The following is a 23,450-nucleotide window of genomic DNA, read 5'->3' as shown; positions in this document are numbered from 1 at the left end:
CTCCCCATTCCTATCAGCACCTCCATAGCTTGGATCAAGTAGTTCGAACACTGTGATGGACCAGCGTGTCAAGTACCGGTATTTATAAGATCATGTATGTTCCAGACGAAGGAAAGATAAAACATTAGTAATCCAACTCCGCAGCTCCTCCCCGTCAACATTCACAGAGTTTGTTCAACACGACGGGGGACTTCCTGTAATCGCACATTTTGCTGGCGTCCTATCACTGCCCACTTTGGGACAGACAGGTAATTTTGACATCAGCGTACGTTAACAACATATGAGACATGGAGGATTAGAATGTGAATTCTTCGGTACGATTAGTGTTAACAGAGATAAGTCGTGTGAAATCGTAAATAACTGGGTAGACCATAAATCACGTTAGCCCTTTCTTATTTTATTTTATGAGTTCAACAAAAATTAATATTTGTTTCACGCACTAAGGTGTATTCAACACCATGTGTCCAAAATATCATTGTTAGCATCACCATTATCGTAACACAACTGAATACAATGCCATATTCGATGAGAGGTTTTATGGAGAAAATCTTCCGTGATAGATCTAAATACTTCTCTCACAGCAGCCAGCAGTTCGTCCGATGTTCGGTAGCGCTGTTGCCTGACAATTTTTAATGAATATAACATTAATAGCCATTGCACGATTATGGTGTGCGTACTATTTCAGCTTCCGTGAGCAACGGATGGAGCCAGTTTTGTAGCACCTCTTTGTGTGACTGCCAGTTAAAAAGAAAATTACAAATATGGTCCAAAAGTGCGGTTTATAGTTATGCTGCCACACATCATAACATGTGGGGGATTCTTCTCCAATTCCTGTTTAAAATAGGGATTTTCTTTAGCTCAAAATACAACGTAGCGATTTTTTGAACTTCAGTAAATTTCGCATTCATTTGTGAACATGACGTTATTGCGATCACATTCTGCATGTAATCTTCGGGAAAGGGCACCAAAATCATTGCATCGAGCGTCCATATCTACATCACACAGTTCGTTGACAAAATGCAGTCTGCTTTTTAATCCTAAATATTTCTTCACATTACGACACATTGTTGTCTCGCCGTAGTATGCTAAGTTCAACTGAGCGTTAAGGTGTTGATTTAACAGGCGACTGCCCCACAGATGTCTGCAGATTGTCGCATGTTTCTCCGCGTCTTCCTCTTCGCGCTCAACCGTTCGCACTCCTTGTTTCAATCTGAGGCTTTTCCCATCGTAATAATGTCATTCTTGGGGACAGTAAATATTAAAACCGCTGTAGCAAATGATCATAACGTCGGCTATCGTCATCTATCGTGCAGCTATACTGCGGCAAAGAGCCGATGATCTTAGATGTTATGCCCCTTTAAACAACAATAATAATAATAATAATAATAATAATAATCATCATCATCATAAGCACTGCGGCAACGCTGTTCTACAGAATACGAACTAGTGTTGATCGTCATCGCGGACAGACATTCTAGTTCGAACTGGTCCATGCAACTCTCTACACATTGTTGTGCGTTGTTATGAAACAAAGGAGGTAAGGCTGCTTGTGGACAATATGTATTTCCGTCGAAATGTAGAGAAGACTGAAAGCTTTTATCACCATGGATCCGCGTTATTATGACTTGCAACTAGGATCGGTGTGCACTACAGAACCTTTGTTTGCTAGGTGAGAAACAGGAGAGACAAGTGTTATTTGTTTTCGTTATGTATTAATACTGTGTGTAGGGTAAATGCAGACAGACTTCATTACAACTGACCTCGTCGTACTACTGCTGAACTAAGTCGTGCAAGTTAACGTACTATCCTGTGCTTGTAAAAAGAAAACGCGGCAACCATCTTTTTCCGGGGTCATGTTCAAATAACCCTTCTTCTTTTCTACTTATGAGCAATCCAAACCTGAAGCTTTGCCCACATTTTTTTGCGACTTGCATACTGTCCGGTATTCGAATTATGGCAGCGTAGGAGAGAAACCAGTGGTTATGTTATTCAGGTAACATGCCGCAAGCACGGAAATTTAACCGCCGTTAATCGTCTACAGTAATTTTACCTATAGATTTTAATATCTCTAATAGGTAATAAAGTATGGCGCATGGAGATAACATGTGCTTAGTGATGTGAGTTTATTTTACCAGTTTACCTAGGAGAAGGAAACTTTAAGAGGTAACTACTAATGTAACAAAACCGTAGCAAGATTAATAATAGGGTAATAATAAACTCACTGGTAATTTCAGAAATACTGTTTAAATGGAAGTGTTAACTTAGCTTTGTGAAACATTTGGTGAGGTTATGGGTGGCAAACCAAAGAATAAATGAGGTGAGAAGATGCCGGAGAAACAACAGCGACCGGAGTGATGTCACGCGGAAGGAAATCGTACTACCTCGTCTTCTAATGACGAATGTGCATCGACCTATCTCGTAGATGTTGTTAACAATCTAATGTGCTGCTCCAACTTCCTAGACTCGCTTATTGAAAGACTGGTAGAAAAAGTGGTTACTAGATTGCGTGAAAGCATTGATTTTAATACAAAAGACATTGAGGACTTGAAGGCAGAGCTGAGTAAACGCGCTCAAAAGATCAAAGAACTTCGAGAGCAGGTCTGCAAGTTCAATGACGCGGCAAATGAAGACGTAGAACAAGTGAACCAATATCTAAGAAGAAATAATGTGGAAATACGTGGTGCGCCCGAAATCCAAGGAGAAGACATTTATGAAATCGTTAAGAATATAGGTGCAGCTGTGGGATGTGAAATCAAGAGGACTGATCTTGATATTATTCACAATATCCAATCTGTTGACAAGAATCTTCCTCGTCCAATCATCGTCAAGTTCGTCAACAGGTGGAAAAAGCACGAATTATTGATGGCCAAGAAGAAAATTAGACAACTGCAGTCCTCAGCATTTGGAATAAATGCTGCTAGCCACACGGTCTACATAAATGATCACCTCACTCCTAAAACTAAAGGTCTACTAAAGAGAGCTAAAGACTTGAGGATAAAGGGGTATAAATATGTGTGGACCCGGGATGGGAAAATATATGTGCGAAAAGATGATACCTCCCAAGTAATCATTGTCAAAACAATTGATGATATTGTCAGATTAGAATCATGAATTGTACAGTTTAGCCACATGAACGAAAATTACCGTCATAATCAATGGAGAGGTCAGAAAATCAATTAAATAGCTTAGGAGAAGTTAAAGATAAAGGGATAAAAATTAGGATGTTATATATTAATGCTCAGAGTATACGTAACAAACGGAAAACTTTAACAACTCTCATTGTCCAAGCACACATGCCGGATGTTATAGTTATTACAGAAACTTGGCTGAATCCAGATGAAGAAATATATTATAACTTACCAAATTATGATGGTTATTTTTGTTCAAGACGATTAAAAAAGGGTGGTGGGATTGTAATTTATGTCAAGCACTGCAGTCAAGCTAACGTCCTAACAACTGTAAAATCTACAGATGTGCCGTTTAATATGTTATTAGTTGAAATTTCTAGTTCTGATAGAGAGTTTATTGTTCTAGCTTGCTATAATCCAAATATTAAATATGCTGATTCATTCATCACTTGTCTTGAAGAGATGAGGAGTAAATATAACAGAAATTTCTGTGTTACTGTTGGAGACTTTAATATAGATAAACTGGAACAAAACCAGCAGTCAGAGGAATTGTACAGGCTGAGTGTGTGTTATAATCAAATTTCTTGTAATAATGATTTCCCACTAGAGTCATTAGAGTAGTGCAATTTTGATAGATCGTATATATATATATAAAAGAACACCGCTGCTTTCAGTTGAACAATATTTTTGATGATTTTAGTGACCATAATATGTTAGTATTTGACTTAGAAAATCAGATAGCCGTCCAAACAAACAAGAAACGGCCTGTAAACAAAAGAATAGATGTTAAGCGTTTAACTGAACACATGTTTAATAATCCCTTAATAATTAATATGAATGACAAGTGTAACACAGTAGTAAATAAACTAATTAGCTATATAGGCGAAAAGTGTACGCTGTTCGTCAATAACCGAGGTAACTTAAACAGTAAGAGACCATGATACCTATGGATGACATCCTGAACTCTTGAAACTTGTTGAACAAAAGAACAGGCTTTATGCCAAAATTAAAACGCAACAACTTAGGAACAGAATGGTGTGTGAATATAATTCAGAAGAACTGGTAGGGGACCACAAATCACTATGTAGAAAAGTAACTAAAATGAAAAGGGAAGTAGAGAATTCATATTTTATTGACAGATTAAATAATACAAAAAACTATTGAAAAGTGTTAAATGAAACCCTAACCACCGACAACGATAATGATAGTAAAGAAATACACTTGATAGTACAGGATACGGTTATCACAAATCCACTAGAGATATCAACAACATTTAATGAATATTTTACTAATATTGGTTAAAACCTAGCTGCTAATATTCCAAGTAAAACCCCTCCCAATTCAGGTACAGGTCCATGTAGTCTCTATTTTTACACTATACCAACGATAATGAAGTATTAAATACAATCAGAAAACTGAAAAATACCAGTATCCGTGACTGTTATGATTTATGTAACAACCTTATAAAGAAATTGGCTCCGAACCTAGTCCCCTATATTACACAACTTATAAATACATCGTTTAATGAAGCTATTGTCCACAAAATGTTAAAGATCTCAAAAATTGTACCAATATACAAAGGTTTAGGTAAATTTGACGTAAATAACTATCGTCCAATTTCTATACTACCTATCTTATCTAAAATTTTAGAATACATAGTTAAAAAGAGATTGTTGAGATTTTTACAAAAAAATATTTTTACAGATATCAGTATGCATCTTTACCAAATTCTAGTACTTACAATGCAATAGAATATATAATAATTAAACATCAGGAAAATTTAGACTCAAGAAATATAGCTGCGGGATTATTCATTGACTTGAAGAAAGCTTTAGACACAGTGGATCATGATATTTTAATTAGGAAGCTGGACGCTGCTGGAGTTAGATGAACAGCATTAAACTGCTTTATCAGGTACCTTACAGGCAGAGAACAATTCGTGTCCTGTAATAATGTGAACAGTAGCCCATTGCATATAAATATTGGTGTGCCTCAAGGTTGAGTACTAGGTCCCATTCTCTTAATCATATTTATGAAAAATATAGGATCACTAAAATTGTACGGACGATTGTCTCTATTTGCTCACGACACTAACCTGTAGTACACGGACACTTCTCCGGATAACCTCGAAATCATGATGCAGTCCGATATTACTTTACTTCGTCTAACTATTAATCTGACTAAAACTAATTATATCATCTTTCATAAACCAGCTTGCAGGTTTCTCTGGATATTATACTCAAAATTTATAACTGCAAAATACCTAGAGCTAGGGCAACAAAGTTACTCAGTATAATTCTTGAAGAATTCCTCTCTTGGAGTGATCAGGTTCAGGCGATTTGTAATAAAATTACACCAGCAATTGGCGTTCTTAATAGACTTAAATACAAACTTACTAACACTCTACTAAAAATATTTATCACGCTCTTATTCAAAGTCATATACTTTGTATGGTTCATTTTTGGGCATGTTGCAGTAAAGAGCTATTTCAGACTGCTGAAATCCTACACAAGAGATCATTAAAAATACTGTTTAAGCTGCCTACATTGACACTAACAGCTTATCTATAAAAACATTGTAATGTTCTTCCACTTGAGGCTTTACGTCAGAAAGCTTCAGCTGTGATGGTCTATAAATTGATAAATAATCTGTCTCACTCGAATACTTTGTGTGACAAATTCTGACATACATTCATACAATACAAGAGGTGTCAATAAAATTCACATTGAATGAATAAACTCAACTAAATATGACAACAAATCTGCATGGTACTATTCAGCACATGTGTATAACTCACTTCCTGAACATGTTCGATAGGCTGCTTCATTTACTGTATTTAAGCAGAGACTTGTTAAATATTTACATAAGATGCTGTGAACATCTGTGATATCTTGACTATGTAACATGTATACGTTAAATGTATGTACCTCTATAATGAGTTTATCTCAATTTCCGTTTATTCTTATGTAAAACGTTTAAGATTCTGTGTTATCTCCTAATTATGCTACATGTATATCAGACACGTATTGCACCTATATGAGCCATGGCTCAGGTGCCCTTTACGAAAAAAAAAATATTTCCAGTCCTGTCCTAATCGACCGGTAACCTCCAGGTAAGCGAGAGACAGGCATTTCCTTCAAGACAGAAATTTAGCTTTCCTTGTTGTAAACCTAGAATTCTACCCACTGCAACATCATTATTACCTAAAATACCAAACACAGTAATTTTGGGTAAAATTATCTCTTACCTGTGTTCCATCCTTAAGCTTCTTTTGATGAGTTTAGATCAGAAAAAGGTATTTTGAAATATTTTCACGTTCAAATTTTGATTAACTACATCTACAGGTTCTATAGCGAGTAGCAATATTATGCTTTTCCACTACGGAATGAAAGGAACGCATATTTTTCGTGAATTTTAATAAGGAAATATACAAGAGTCAGAGTTTTACAACATTTAAATATTCGATTTTCATCTGTCTTGTTGTCTGGCTCCATGGCTAAATGGTTAGCGTGCTGGCCTTTAGTCACAGGGGTCCCGGGTTCGATTCCAGGCAGGGTCGGGAATAGTAACCATTATTGGTTAATTTCGCTGGCACTGGGGCCGGATGTATGTGTCGTCTTCATCATCATTTCATTCTTATCACGACGCGCAGGTCGCTTACGGAAGTCAAACCAAAAGACCTGCACATGGCGAGCCGAACATGTACTGGGACACTCCTGGCACTAAAAGCCATACGCCATTTCATTTCATCCGTCTTGTTTACTTTATATACTGGCAAGTTAAAATTCAATTTGAGATATCATACACGAGCAATATCTGTGGTTCTTCAAGCTTGATCATTAGAAGAACGAGCTAAGTATGAAGTTTTCTGCCCCTTATGTTGCAATCTAAGCAATTTATTACTGATTAATTTATTGATGGTACAGATGGTAAAGTTCTGTTTAATTCTAGACAATCAGTTGTTTTGTTTACCATCGACGAAGTTCTCTTGGAAGCCTCCACTTCTCGTCTCTTCTCTTCTTCATCCACACAAGGGTGTATGAACTTACTTGGTGCTTGTTGCGATTGTATTGAGCAATTACATTAATGAGTTCCTTGGAGTTGGTAATGAGTAGCGGGGTAAAAAAGATAGAGCCAGCTTTATGCTGTTAATCCACAGCCTCAGACTGTATGCTCCAGATTAGTTCTCTTTTATGTAAATGGCAGAAATAGCTGAGTTAGTCACAAGATAATACCAGCCGAAACTTTCCTTGTAGTTGGTCTGGGATGCATATTCTGTAGGACTACGAAGTTTTTGAAAGTGAAATATTATATACACGTGCTTGTGACAACTTTGTGAATTTAAATTTAGCATTAAGAAGACTACATTTTAAATTAAATATATCATACTCGCCATATTGGGTTTCCATAGCCAGTCCTGTGAAGTAAATGGAAACTATTCGGATTTGGTATTAGGTCTTGGGAATAGTTATTATTCTCCGTTCCCTTTTTTAACCTGAATTGCCTCGAAATCCCCCAAAAATGAAAGGTTGAGCAATGGCCAAGTTGTTGGGAATATACGTCAACAGTTTACATTTAGTATTACAGTTTTATGGGCGTTCTTATGGTCGTCGACGAATGAAAAACGCCTGGCCATTCATCCACTATTCATCCTGCATCCCTTGTTAAATCAAGACTCCTAACCTCAGAGTCAACTGAAAATGCTGAGTTTAATTTTCCCGCTACATCCGTCATTACCTCTGTCAGGTCCTACTTATGTTATTTTGACAATAAAATTATGCTAATTCATGCTTCACGGTCATGTAATCGGGCACTTGTTAACACCCATGCACGCTGCGGCATATCTCCTACGCTCAGGATAGCGGAACAGAATCCAGCTGCAGAGGATTAGCATTTGAGAAATTTTTAATATAAAAAAGTAACCAGTAGATTTCATGGATCTTCTAAGAAACCCATCTAAGTAATAATAATAATAATAATAATAATAATAATAATAATAATAATAATAATAATAATAATAATAATAATAATAATAATAATAATAATACATACATACATACATACATACATACATACATACATACATACATATATACATACATACATACATACATACATACATACATACATACATACATACATACATACATTATCATTATAGACTCTTATGCCTTTCAGCGTTCAGTCTGCAAGCCTCTGAGAATTTATTAAACGTCGTCACAATCCTCGATTTGCAACTAGTGCTGTGGCCTCATTTAGTTCCATACCTCTTATCTTTAAATCGTTAGAAACCGAGTCTAACCATCGTCGTCTTGGTCTACCTCAACTTTTCTTACCCTACATAGCAGAGTCCATTATTCTCCTAGGTAACCTATCCTCCTCCATTCGCCTCACATGACCCCAACACCGAAGCCGGTTTATGCGTACAGCTTCATCCATCGAGTTCATTCCTAAATTGTTCTGATGGACTGCATAGAATATCCCTACGTGGCTGAGAGGCGTGAACAGTCATAATGAAAATAATGGTTTGGAAGTGCATTGTAAGTTACCCGGTGTTTCACTATCGGTGCAGAGTTCTAACTTTCAAGTATAAAAGTGTATCAACATAATTTAAACCTAAATATTTCTACATTTATAACAAACTATCAATATAAACAAGCAAAATTGCAAATTGATATAATTTGATGATGTTCTCTCAAGGACGACACATGTCATTCTTTGTTTACTAGTGTGTTTATTATAGGCATGTTGTATTTTGTAGTTAGTGTTCGACAGACTAAAAAGATTTAATGTTAAACTAGCGAATGTACCCGTGCTTCGCTACGGTATTCTACATTGTATTCGAATATCGAAGTAAATAGTGTACATGCAGTAAATAAGATTGTTTTAAAATTGCATGTCTCTTAGCGTTATCCGAGAAAGCAAAAGCAAAAGCAAAATACGTTGTTTCCAATGTAAAGTGTTTGTTACGGATTTGTGATATAACGGCAGGCTCACTTGCCTACTGCCATTCACAATCGAGTTGCAGGCCCCATTGCCTACTACGCGGACAGAATCGATTTGGGGAGTTTTCGTTAAAATCGCAGCCCCCTTTTCCTATTTCCAGACAGATTACAGTTGAGGAGTTTCTATTATAATTGCAGGCAATTACCCTACTATCACTCGAAATTGAGTTGTGCAGTTATCATTATAATGCCAGGCCCATTTTCCTACTGCCAGCCAACTTACTGCCAGTCACACCAAGTTGGTGAGTTTCCATCAAAATAGCAGGCCACTATGCCTAATGCCAGTCACATTTTAGATGAGGACATTTCTTTATAATGGCGGGCACCCTTGCCTACTGCCAAACATAATCGGGTAGGGGAGTTTTAAACAAAACTGCATGCTCACTTGCCTTCTGCAAGTCAAATCGAGAAGGGAATTATTCATTACAATTGTAGGCCTTCCTTACTAATAACAGTTACACAGGAGTTGGAGAAGGAACCCTTTCCTACTGCCAGTCAAAGTCGGTGTGGGGAGTACTGATTACAATAGCAGACCCACCCTTTCTCGATCGCTACAAATCGACATCAGTGAATATATATAGATCGACATACGAAAGTATATGCGTGTTTACAATATTGAAGACCTTCATTTACAGATTAACTGCTACTAAACGTACGTCATATCGACAAAGGATTATACCATAAGACACGCCGGATTTAGTGGCCTAAATGGCTGGTCCTATGATATGTCATCTATTCTTGGGTCAGATTGAGTTAGAAACGTGGAACAGGGTAATGGTTTTGTAAGATTATCTCACATTACATTACTTTTCGGATAATTATGTGACAGCTACATACATAGCATTTGGCTCACATATGGCTACTGGGTGGACCAGTTTTCGTGAAGAGTTTGATGATTCTGTATTTGATATAAGTAATTGAAAGTATGAATTGTGCATGTGAAAATTCCAAATTGACTTAACATCGATTAATAGAGAAAAATCAAACGTAAAAGGGATACAGGTACGGCAAAAGTCATTAGACCAAGGTTGTAGATCATTCCAAATTGAACGGAGATTGTGCAATCCGTTATGTGATAGGAATTTCCGAAGGTCTGCACCATCATTAAAATTGCCTGCATATTTAGATAGACTATTCTTCGCAGATAAAAAGTGAAAAATTTAATGATCTTGGATGTTTTCCGTTCGTTACAGGCTAAAACGTATAATTTTGTCAAATTTCAATTATCTTTTTTTTCTTCTGGCAGATTATGCCGCAATCTGGATTTTGGGCGAGGCGGGTAAAAATTAGGACTTTCAGGAAACTAAACCAAAAATTATGGAGATGGTCATTATTACCTCTTAAACGGAAAGCTGTACGAAAATTTCGCCAAAATAGTCAGTGTAGAGGCACACAGCCGTTACGATTCGATTTATATAGATAAGGAATCTGCTCCATGTAAAACACCTTTTGGGCCTTGTCCGCTGGACTTAACCTGCAAAACTGACCTGACGAAAAAATGCACATGAAAAAAAGGTTTAGAGGTGGATTTCCATCACGTTTGGTCGATTTCCAGTCAGGTTGGTCTTGTTCTGTATATATTGTGGAAGAGTAAAATCACCATTTAGGTTCCCTATAAACCTCCAGTCCATTCCGGAACATGAAATGTTATTTACGTTTAAAACCTACCTTTGGACAGGTGGATGCAAAATATAAATTTTGGTTCGAATGTCTTCAGTAGTTTTCAAGTTGTAAAGAATACGCTTTACACGCACCCGCTCGTGAGTGAAGTCCGATGGGACTTGTACAGAAAAACGGTCCGTTAATGATATCTCCCTTATTAATCCTCGTATCGAAATGATGCACATGAGAAAAAAGGTTTAGAAATTAATTTCTACCAAGCCAGGTAGATTTAAATTAACGTAGGTTGTGTATATTTTGTGGAAGTGCAAAATCACTGTTTCGATTTCGTATAAACCCCCAGTCAGTTCAGGGATTTAGAATCAATATTTGCCCTAAAACCTATCAAGGACAGGTTTATTCTAAATATGAGTCTTAGTGGAAATACATCCAGTAGTTTGTAGCACTCGCGTACATACGACGTAATTAAGGAAGAAAATAATACAGTTAAGAAAGTTGAAAGTAATAGAAAATGGATTATAACTGAGGACAGCCGGATAACGACAAATATGTCAATGCCAAGTGAATGTATTGGAAAATCAAATGCCCCTCAATAAATGATGCTAGTGTGAGTTATGGATATAATAAAGCAGTAACAGAGGAGAAATTTAGGTCCAGTGATTCCTAGGTAAACAAATAATAAGATGACTAATGGTGTTATTATTAATCTATTTGAGGGCGGTTATAACATCCAACGATATTCCGCCAATATCCCGCAGATAGGCCGATTGACGCCTCTCTTGCCTTCTACCCAAGGAACAACCACGAATTTAAAAGCATGATGACGAAAATAGCAATACGTTACTTCCCTCCTGTCATGCAGTCAGAGACGTTACCATGGTAACCTGTAGGTTCGTTGTCGGTCTGTCGGTCACTCAATGCAGAGCATGATACTACCGGAAAATTGTAAATTTCTCCGTCATGTGAAGAGTAAGGTAAATTATGAACATAACGAAAGTTGTTTATAATGAAGAGATGTTTCACGTACGGTAAACGAAGTTTACAGAAAATCAATAGTATAAGAGAAAATGGAGGAAAACCATTCTGGTTTTCCTATAAACCCCCCGTCTCTTCAAAGATTTTAAAATGATATGCATATTGTAACCTTCCCCGGTTCGAGTATACTCTAAATGTGAAGTTTGGTTGAGATCTATCTAGCCGTTTCGACGTGATGGCGGAAAAACCATTCTGGTTTTCGAATAAACCCCCCGTGTATTCAAAGATTTTAAAATGATATGCATATCGAAACCTTCCTCGGGATTATTATACTGTAAATATGAAGTTTGGTTGAGATCTATCTAGCCGTTTCGACGTGATGGTGGAACAGACAAACAGACACGAAACGTAAAAACTACCGATTCGGTCTTGAGTTGACCTAAAACGGATAAATATCTGAAAAATTGGCAAAACAAAAGAAATTACAGACAGCGGACCCCCTACAATTTTATTTATATAGATGAACTGAGTCGACAGTGAGAACGATGGCTTCCATCTTAACAAAGAAGTCTTTGACAAATTGACGTAATACTTACTAATGGATATGCTTAACTGATATCCGGCTTAGTGGGAATACGCGCTTCGTAGCTCGACAATTAGAAATTGATGCTTATTCCCGTCAAATATAGTCTTCATTTTTGAGAAGGAAAAGATTATGAATGTTTCTTCGTACTTGGATAGGTGCATAACTTAATGCACATCCAGGAATAATAAATACTTTCTATGTTATACGGAGATCATTACAAGGGTGATTTCTGTTAGGACGAGGAAAAAAACATTCCATTAACTCATCCTGAATTTCATGTGTTCGGAGAAAGAAGGCAATTCGGTATACTTCGTCGGACCTCCTTTTGATCAATCGTATCAGTGAAAATGCTTAGGCACTGAGTGTTGAGTGTTTGAAGAATAAGTCTGAGCAAATATGTTGTGCAGCGCTGGATCGGGATGAAGTGGAGGTGATACTAGCGTATGGACTGCTAAATGTTAAAGGCCGGGAAGCATGGTTAAAGGACATCCGAGGAAAATATTTTTTTACAGATAGCAAACGCATCGTGAAAAATTTAATGCAGAATGTCGATCGACTCCACGGCAGGGCGGACAACGTCCTCAGTGTCCCAGGATTGCTTACTAGCAGATTCATGGGATTTTTATCGTAAATTGTTTAGTTCCCTGGCTTGTGGACTGTTTTATACCCTACATTCTTGCATCTCGTGTCCACACACAACACTATTATCCTCCATCAAACTTACGCGCAGATTCCCATAAACGGTACATGCCAGCCATCCTCATCAGAGGGCCTGCCTTTGCTACAAGGACAATGCGAGTTACGTAGGCATATCTGATGTGAAACAACGTGTTCTCTAAACTACAATGGATAACTATGCGTAATTTCCAGACAGCCGGCCTGTCATCGTACATGAGAGTAACTTTAAATCGTATCACCTGCAAGTACGCATGCGAGGTTTTTGCAAGTAGTTACTGCATCTCTTCATTTCGTCTGTCGTTCTTCGTCACTGAAGAAGAAACCATGGATAAGGATGATGTCATTAACTTCCAGAATTCCCATAGGCCTATATGGACTGAGAAGGTTTCCCATGAGATAATTGAATCCCATCATAAACAACAGTTTTGAATTAATGTCTGGACTTGAGTTCTCGAAGAACGTTTTCTTGCAACGTCTATCTGGTCTATTGTACCTATTATTTGTAGGGGTGACACAATGCTTGAAGATATACCGTAGGAAGCACGGCAACTACTTGATGGCTGCATGACCGTGCTCCAGCTCCCCTCTACGTTACCGTTCACCAGTGGCTGTACGGCACCTTCATCAGCAGACTGATTGATGAAAGGATTCCTTTCGTACTGCCCAAAGGTCACTGGACGTGACCATTCCTGACTCCCCTCTGTGGAGGTAAGTGAAAAAATTCCGTGTATGTTAACCCCCTTTCTGGCATTCAGTCAATAGAACATTATTTCCATACCACCTGAAACGCTGTTTAAATGCTGACAGGAAGATTCCAAAGGGTGTTTGGGTCCCCAATTCATGATACGTGCATTTAGACTTATGAAAGGCGCATGGAGAATCTGGACTCACTGGGGAGAAATATGTATTACATACTGTTCTGTTATTTTGTAAAAGGTACTGTACTAAATATTTTTGAACATTCCTTGGATACCTTCGTGTATATATTCAGTGGATTCGTTATTTCGTCGGCTTACTTCCCAAACCTCGTATGTTACAATGTTCTTCCTACCCAATATATTCCTTAACACTGGTCACGCCTCCCAGCCGCATATTTATATGCAATCCATCAGAAACTTTTTCGTAGTGTTCATTTACCCGTGCAGGCGTGCAAAGGAAAATGGACCTTACCATACAGTATTGTAGGGATGGTGTTTTCATGGCGAATTGAAGCACTCCTAGAGTTTAACGTATTTAAGGTTCATTTTCCTTTACACGTAACCATAGGAAAATGAACACAACGAAATTTGTTCTGATGGACTGTACACGCAATTGTGGCTGGGAGGAGTGACCAGCCTTAAGGAAGAAAATGGATCGGAAGTGCATTGGGAGAAACGAGGTTTTAGAAGTAAGCCATCGATTTGATTCTTGTCCTGAAAGTGGTCATAAACCATAGTCTGTCCCTGTTGATTGAAATCGCCCTTTATACTTTGCATATTACTAACATATCATACTAACTTTCCAGGTGAGTCTGACACGACATGGTAGTAAATACTCTTTATTAGCTTCATTTTTTATTCATGTTTATAACTAGATCTTGATAATTTTCTAAGTGCTCAGTGGTCTCTGGATATTTTCTTTCCGTTCTTAAGAAGATTGTTTTTCTCTCCACAGTATGATCACAAACATCTTAAGGACAGGAATCATTTGTTTATCTATTGTATCGTCGGCTTACTTCTAAAATCTCGTATGTTACAATGTTCTTTCTACCCATTATATTCCTTAAGACTGGTCTCGCCTCCCAGCCACATATTTATATGCAATCCATCAGAACCTTTTTCGTAGTGTTCATTTTCCTATGCTAATGTGTAAAGGAAAATGGACCATACCATACCGTACTGTAGGGATGTTGTTTTCATGGTGAATTGAAGCACTCCTACAGTTTAATGTGTTTAAAGTTCATTTTACTTTACACCTTCCCATTGGGAAATGAACGCAATGAAAATTGTTCTGATGGACTGTACATCCATATGTCGCTGGGAGGCGTGACCAGTCTGAAAGAAGAAAATGGATAGGAAGTGCATTGGGAGATACGAGGTTTTAGAAGTAAGTCATCGGTATACTGTTTACGTTTCACATGATCTTGCTACTAAGATATTCTTCGATGTGCAAGAAAGTGATGGAAGGAACGCTTGACGTAAAACCATGTATATAATTTTATATCTCTTTTAAGTTACATAAGTCAGTCCATTCCACATCCAGAAAGTAAATTTACCATACAATGTTACTTGTTTTGTGCGTAAAATAAATCAAATATTGTTCACGCCCTGCCTTTCATTGGTAATGTCCGTGAATTGTTTGATGTCTCGTTGATTCAACGTTGTTCACACAGTACTAGTAGACTACTTTACTGATAATGATTGCAATTAATTATGAGAAAGTGTGTAATTAATCTGAGCCTCCTCTTTGTGTTGGTTGTTAGAGCATGTATCATCACTTTATTTTACAATCTCGTGCAGGCTCCATATTAAACTGGATGATGGAAATACCACAGAGATACCATTCTGTCAGCTGGTAATGATATAGAAATGGTTTATATTGAACTGAGGGGTTGTTGCGGTTGAAAATTATGCCATTAGCCATAACGATTGAATTTCCGACATGTGACCCAAAAGCCGGATAATTTTCTTGAGTGAGACCCTCCATGCTGTAATAGAACATAATTTATCCAAAGTAAAAGTACCAAAGACAGTGATACTGAGGAGTCTGTATTCACACTGAAAGTTTTCTAAACTCTTCTGGTTACCTCGCTACGGTTTCCCCAATCGTTTCGATCATGTGCTAAATATCAGCAACACTGAAAAAAGGAATAAACAAGGCCTAAAGAAAACAATGAAATATAATAATAGGATATCTTTTATTATTATTATTATTATTATTATTATTATTATTATTATTATTATTATTATTATTATTATTATTATTATTATCATGAAATGAAAAATGAAATGGCGTATGGCTATTAGTGCCGGAAGATCCAAGGACGGGTTCGGCTCGCCAGGTGCAGGTCTTTAGATTTGACAACCGTAGGCGAGCTGCGCGTCGTGATGAAGAAATGATGATGAATACAATACATACACCCAGCCTCCGTGCCAGGGAAATTGACCATTGATGGTTAAAATTCCCGACCCTGCCAGAAGTCGAACCCGGGACCCCTGTGACCAAAGGCCAGCAGGCTAACCATTTTGCCATGGAGATGGACATTATTATTATTATTATTATTATTATTATTATTATTATTATTATTATTATTATTATTATTATTATTATTATTGCCGGGGTGAATGGCTAAGACGGTTGAGGCGCTGGCCTTCTGATCTCAACTTGGCAGCTTCGAGCCTGGGTCAGTCCAGTGGTACTTGAAGGTGCGCAAATACGTCAACCTCGTGTCGGTAGATTTACTGGTACATAAACGAACTCTTGCGGGACAAACTTCCGGCACCTCGGCGTCTCTGAAAACCACCAAAAGTAGTTAATGGGAAGTAGAAAAGTAAAATAATAATAATAATGATAATAATTATTATTATTGTTTGGGATCATTTCGATTTATTCGGTGAAATATATATTTGAACGGGGACAGGCATGACTCACTAGAGCAATACCCGGCTACACGTTCGCACTTCAGAAATTTAAAATAGACTGTACATCTACTGCATATAAGCTTTTATATTAGGTAAGTTGGGGTAAGTTCAATAATATGTTACAATTTATTTACAGAAATAACTGTAAAATAAGTCACGGAACCACCCTCACAGCTCGTCTCATCGTTTGTGAGTTTGTATTAGCTCTGAATTTCTTGCTACTTACGTGATAAATCAGCTACTGCATTTATCAAACAACACTCCAGTCTCTAGATACCAGTGTATTTTCTTTGATATTCATGACATGGATCTGAAGATGTTCGCATAATTCAGAAAAATCTTGAGAACAATTTGTGATGTGGCTCCCTTTAGTGATCAACTCTAATAGAACTGAACAGTTTCTTCCGGCAAAATTGAGTGCAAAGTGTACGTGCAGTGAATCACAAGACGCAGTGAGAACTCATGGTAAACGATATGAGTAAGCAATGAATATCACGTTAAAGTGAATTGAATTATTTAATTTACTAAATTCATCTACTCCAGAATATAACTTCGTGTGACAAACAAAAACAGAACCCCCCAAAAATTACAGAAAATCCTGCACAACACATTAAAATATATATATATAAATAAGAGTTTTGTCTGTACATTGCTCAGAATTTTAAAAAATATGGTTTTTCTGTATCAGTCGTCTCCACAGTAATAAGAAAATGCATTTTTTTAATTTTCCGTAATTTCTGTCTGTCTGTCTGTCTGTCTGTCTGTCTGTCTGTATGTACACGCATCACGAGAAAACGGCTGAAGAAAATTTAATGAAAATTGGCATGAAAAGTCGGGGAATAATACCGCTACAATCTAAACTATAAATAATTTTATACACGCTGAGTGAAATGGTAGTTTAGGGGAAGGCCTAAAGGTTAATTCTGAAATATTTATGTTATGAATGGACCTATCTTGATGAATATCGGTATACTAAGTTGAGATGTAAGGTACTATAATCTAGGTGATAAACAATGTTATTCACGCTGAGTGAAATGGTAGTTTAGGGGAAGGCCTAACATTTCATTCTCAAATATTTACGTTATTAATGGTTGTAAATTAATGAAAATCGGTAGGAAAAGCTGGAGAATACGTCGACATATCTAGGCTATAAATAATTGTATGCACGCTGAGAGAAATGGTAGTTTATGGGAAGGCCAATAATGTAATTCTGAAATATTTATATTTTTATTGGCCGTATCGATAAATACTACATAACTAAAGTTATATGGTATTTCATTTTCGATCATTTATGTCTTATACATTGTTACCGTATAGTATATGATCACAGAGATATTCATGAATTTGGATTTTTGTTACTAAGTCTATATCAGCGCCGGGTGACAAGAAGATTGATAAACAGAATTTAATGAAAATAGGTATGTAAAGTCGGAGAATAATGAACTAAAATCTACGCTATAAATATTTCTAAGACGGCCTAATATCACAGATTCAAAAGTAAACTAAATGTTAAGGCCTACAATATAGAAAGCTCATAAAATTTATCAGCAATAACATTATATTGACCGTTGTTTGTTGTGATGGGCTTTGTGTCTCCTGTTGCCACTCATCTCGCATAGATAGGATTACTGCTGCGTACGGTTTTTCTAAAGTTTGCTATACGTCGCACCGACACAGATAGGTCTTATGGCGACGATGGGATAGGAATGGGCTAGTAGTATGAAGGAAGCGGCCTTGGCCTTAATTAAGGTACAGCCCCAGAATTTGCCTGGTGTGAAAAAGGGAAACAACGGAATGCCATCATCTGCCTTGCCGACAGTGGGGTTCGAATCCGCTATCTCCCGTATGCAAGCTCACAGATGAGCGCCCCTAAGTACACAGCCAACTCTGCCCGGTCGTACCGAGTGTAACAGCCAACCTGAATATTGGCGAGAAGTAGCTGGGGAGTTTGATAACTTTCATCTTTAGCATGCCATTCCTGTGGTTCATAAATTTTCTGATACCACCGGTACGTAACACATTGGTTCATCATAGCATTCGAACTATTGAATCCCTACTCTGAGGCACTGAATGGAATGAGCAGTGTCATATGTAACGGAAAAATGGCAGAGGAGTGTTCACGACTCTTTGCGGCCTGGTCATTCCAGCTCTGGAACTTTGGACTGTTAGATCGGCACTGTAGTACCGTTCGTTAAAAGTGAGAAAATGTGCGGTTTTTCATTTGATCGAGTGTTTTATGTGATATAACATTGCTTTTAATCGCTACATTCCTACTGACATTTTTGTAGTGACCTATGTTGACTTCAGTTAGGAAAACCAAAAAGTCGGTCTTTCTCAGAATCCCGTAGCGAAGCACGGGTACATCAGCTAGTTGTAAATAAATGGACAGACACGATACGTAAGTCACCCTGCAGTTTATACATTTTCTCTGTTAAGTCATAAACTATGAGGGTAAAGTTGGAGCAAACGGACAAGCTAAGCGGATTATTCAAAATAACTGTAAAAATACTCCAATTTCAAATTTTATTTTGTGTTATTAATACGTTTACACCTTAAGTTCAAAAAATAAACGTTGTACTTTTCGTCAAATTTTATATTCTACTCATAAAATGCGAAATAAATGAATGGTGCACTAATGTCCGTTTGCCCCAACTATTGGGGCAAATGGGCACTTCATACGGGGCAAACGGACACTTGAATTCTTAATCGTTCTCATCATTGGAGCAACTGTCCGACTCGTTGGCTGAATGGTCAGCGTACTGGCCTTCGGTTCAGAGGGTCCCGGGTTCGATTCCCGGCCGGGGCGAGGATTTTAACCTTCATTGGTTAATTCCAACGGCCCGGGGGCTGGGTGTTTGTGCTGTCTCCAACATCCCTGCAACTTACACACCACACATAACACTATCCTCCACCACAATAACACGCAGTTACCTACACATGGCAGATGCCGCTCACCCTCATCGGGTGGTCTGTCTTACAAGGGCTGCACTCGGCTAGAAATAGCCACACGAAATTATTTATTATTTGAGCAACTCTGGCAAACAAAGTATGGGTCATTTCCATTCACAACACACACAACGTGAAACCAGGAAGAACAATTTATACACTGCACCCAATTTTCCCCATGTCTGTACAGTTTTGTACACACATTGCACACATCATCTTTATGGCTATCACATTTTCTTTTCATTGCTATCTTACTGGCTGACCTGGCCTTTTCCACTTTCAGCTGAGTGATAAAATTAGGATCGGTCAAGATTTGTGATGTTCCCGTCCTCCTTTTGTTCTTGGTAGATCCTGAAGCCGATGGCACAGGGCTCAAGTCCTCGAAACTACTCCCATTCACTTTGTCTGTGGTATTTCCTGTCGCTGGCTGTGCCTACAATTCCTCCAATTGAATATTTTCTTATTCAATTGACCCTTGCGAGTGTGTTGTTTGATCCTCAGGTTGTAGTACTCTGGAGCTTTTGGGGTTTTCATGCACTGTTGCGGGAACAAACACGTGCTCAGGTAGGCGATTGGGATTAAATGGATGAATCCCACAAGGATTGAACCCATTTACAGCATTTCCGACTTTAGCCGCACGGTTCTATGCTTCAGTAAAAATTAATCCAAATCCCACGTTATTAATTCATTTTCCTGTGTTTCTTCTGACGTACATCCTGCAGCCGTCATTGTAAAATGTCTCCAGAGGAGCGAAGAAAGATAAGTCTGTGAGTACTGTGTGGGGGCAAGCATAACAGATGCACACTGTTGCTTAAAGCTTTCTGTAGAGTAGGAGGATACGAACAATGTAAGTCATGGCCATAGAAAATGAGAATGACAGGGCCAGGAGAATTCACATTAATAAAATAGACTAAGAACTGAGAGAACTGTTCCCATTTCATGTAGCCACTCTCTGAGAGGACTCTTTTGTTCCAGCAGGCATGCCTAGTTCATAATTGTCATTACATCGGACTCCTTTCATAACAACAAAAGGAGGAACTTACTGACTTGTTGCAGAAACACACGTCATTCCACTCACTCTTTCACCATTTTCACAATTAATTCGGCTAACAACGTCTCTCTTGCCTCGCATAGATATCACTTTTTGGGTCAGCTGTAAACCTGTCTCATCACAATTGTAGACATTTGAAGGGTTTCCCCACAAGTTCAATTCTATAAAACACAGAAACGTTTTCCTTCGTCATTCCTTTGGCCCGACCATGCGAAAGACCCTCAGAAATTCGTAGACTAACATTCTTATGCCGACTAAGAAATCCCCGAATCCAGTCAACGCCTGCCATTTGTGTTTCATTATTAAACTGGTGTTTTAACCCATTTGAAAATGCGTAACGATATGCCAAGCTGCGTAGCTCCTTGTATGTTAACCCGTATTCAGTAGTGTCTACTTCCAGAAGAAGTTGTACCAAATACAATTCTATGTCTAGAGAATAAGTTGTATGCTGTCCGAATTTAGGAATGTGCACATTACTAATCACCCGCCTTCTTAAAGAATTGCGCTGAACAAAAAATGTTGCAGCCGCTGTTGCCACCGGCATGTCGTCTTCCTTTACAAGCCCTCACAACTAACTGCATATTCTCTTCCGTCCAAGAACATCGATCTGTGGTCCTTTGATGATTACGCACCATTCTGTAATTTAATACAGCATTAATTAACAATAATTAACTTTTACTTTTATTAATACTCAATTAAAGGTATTTCCTAGGCCACCATAATTGTATTAGTAAGAAAAATTAATGTGTCCGTTTGCCCCCACGAAAAAGTGTCAGTCTGCCATCATGAGCATTATTTGATTTAATGTGCCTGAAAATCAACAGATGACACTACCGTAGCATTATTACATCCTGTCTCGTGGAGGATAGAGCGGGCTGCTACCACGCCTTGGTTATAACTTACCTGAATCCATTGAAATACAAACAATCCTTAAATCCTTGACAATCTTTCCAACAAGGACGTTATCTGAACACCATATATTTCATACCTGTGTAACTCCAGAAGCCAAATGGAGATTTTAAATAGCAGATTTCAACAGATACTTAGCACAAACACTTATTTACACCACACTACAGCAATCTGACTCACAGGAAGCAGTATTACCAACTTCAGCCAGATGATACCACTTATTTTCTTACGGAGTGTCCGTCTGCCCCCCATGTCCGTTTGCCCCAATCTTACCCGAAGTGGTGTGAAATTTTTTTGAACGTCGTTTTTAAGCAGAACTGACTGATTTACAAAATTTGATAATGTAAACAATAAATGACAGGTATACTGATATGTAAAAATGATACCGTATGCGACTTTTTCACAATATATTATAGGCTTCCACTTGCATTTTACGTGCATCTGTATTTGTCATCGAGTTTTGTTACCGAGCACCTGACCCACTGAGAACCGCAATCGCACAGACCATTACGGTCCGGTGGTTAACTGGAAAATTAGGCAGTACTATCAGCTACAATAAGACAGAAGCGTGATTCTTTTGTCAAATAGGTTTAGATGAACATTTCCCTCCATAATATTCAGTTTCGGAAATCTCACGATCAACCAATTGTCCACGCACATTGAGGTTGTTATTCTAATGAATGGGGAATTACTTAAATAATAGAACGTTGAGTTTCTTATCTATTCGTCCTTGACCATGCCAATACCTGTAATATTTAAAAAAATGTGACACTTTTTCTCGGACGGTCACTTTAATACTTGAACTCTTAGTAATTCAGAAGTCTGAGAAGAATAATAATTTTAATTATCCCTTGTTTCATCATGCATAAGGAAATTGACAATCATGTTGAATGAAATTAGACTGAAAACTTTTAAATGTCACATTTATAAAAATGTGTGGGAAAGTGAGGGAAACGTGTTTAGTGAGTAAAAAAAGCAAAGCAAAGTCATCTCCGTACAGGCCATGAAGGCCCTTGGAGGGTTAGAAGTTAAAGGCTTCCACCATTCGTAAACTCGGCACTTGATGGTGTAGAGTGGTTAGCTCTACGCCCGATCACCTTTGCCCCCAGGATTTAACCTGGTACTTATTTTTGGCGTAGGCTGAGTGAATCTCGGGGCAGTATGCACCTCCGGAAGTGGAAATCTCGACCAGGCAGCCCCTTTAGCGAGTAATAGTACATGAAAATATTCTGATGGCAACTGAAGTGACAAACGTTTGACAGTTTTCACCCTGTGTTGCAGGTTCGGTTAAACTACACTGCATAGCAGGTGTCCCGCTATTTCAGTTCATTTCAATGCCAAGCAGCTCATTGTTATTGTCTGAACTTAGATAACTTGGATAACTTAAGAATACAGCCGGATAAACTGTTTTTAACCATGTGTTTAGTATATACATTATTAAATTGTGGTGTATAGCGTGTGTCTATTTGAAGAAGTTACTGACATTTATAATTTACCTTTTAGAAAGGAAATTATTTTTCGAATAGGAACGAGGCAATGATGTGCATTCTGAACACGATTAACCTACTTATGTTTGAACAGATACCGATAAGAAACTTTTCGATTTAATTTTCCATATGTTACGTAATAATAAATGATAAGTCTTAACGGACGAAACCTTAAACAATGCCCTAGGAGCTACTAGGAAAGATTGCAGGAACCTAAAAAAAACAGGCAGAAATATTGGGATTCCTGAATCGACATTGAAGAAGCAACTGAACTTCACTTGGTCCCAGCAGCTTCGTTAACTCTGTAACCCTATTTTCAATAATGAGATAAAAAGCTAATCGAGGAATTATATACATGTGCTTGACAATCTCTTTAATTGTCTATAACCTATAGGCCTCAGGAAGATAATAAAGGTTGGCAAAATTGTTCTTTATGGTTTCGTGA

The sequence above is a fragment of the Anabrus simplex genome, chromosome 2 (assembly GCF_040414725.1).
Source record: "Anabrus simplex isolate iqAnaSimp1 chromosome 2, ASM4041472v1, whole genome shotgun sequence".
NCBI lineage: Eukaryota > Metazoa > Arthropoda > Insecta > Orthoptera > Tettigoniidae > Anabrus > Anabrus simplex.
Note: the sequence above shows the minus strand (reverse complement) of the source record.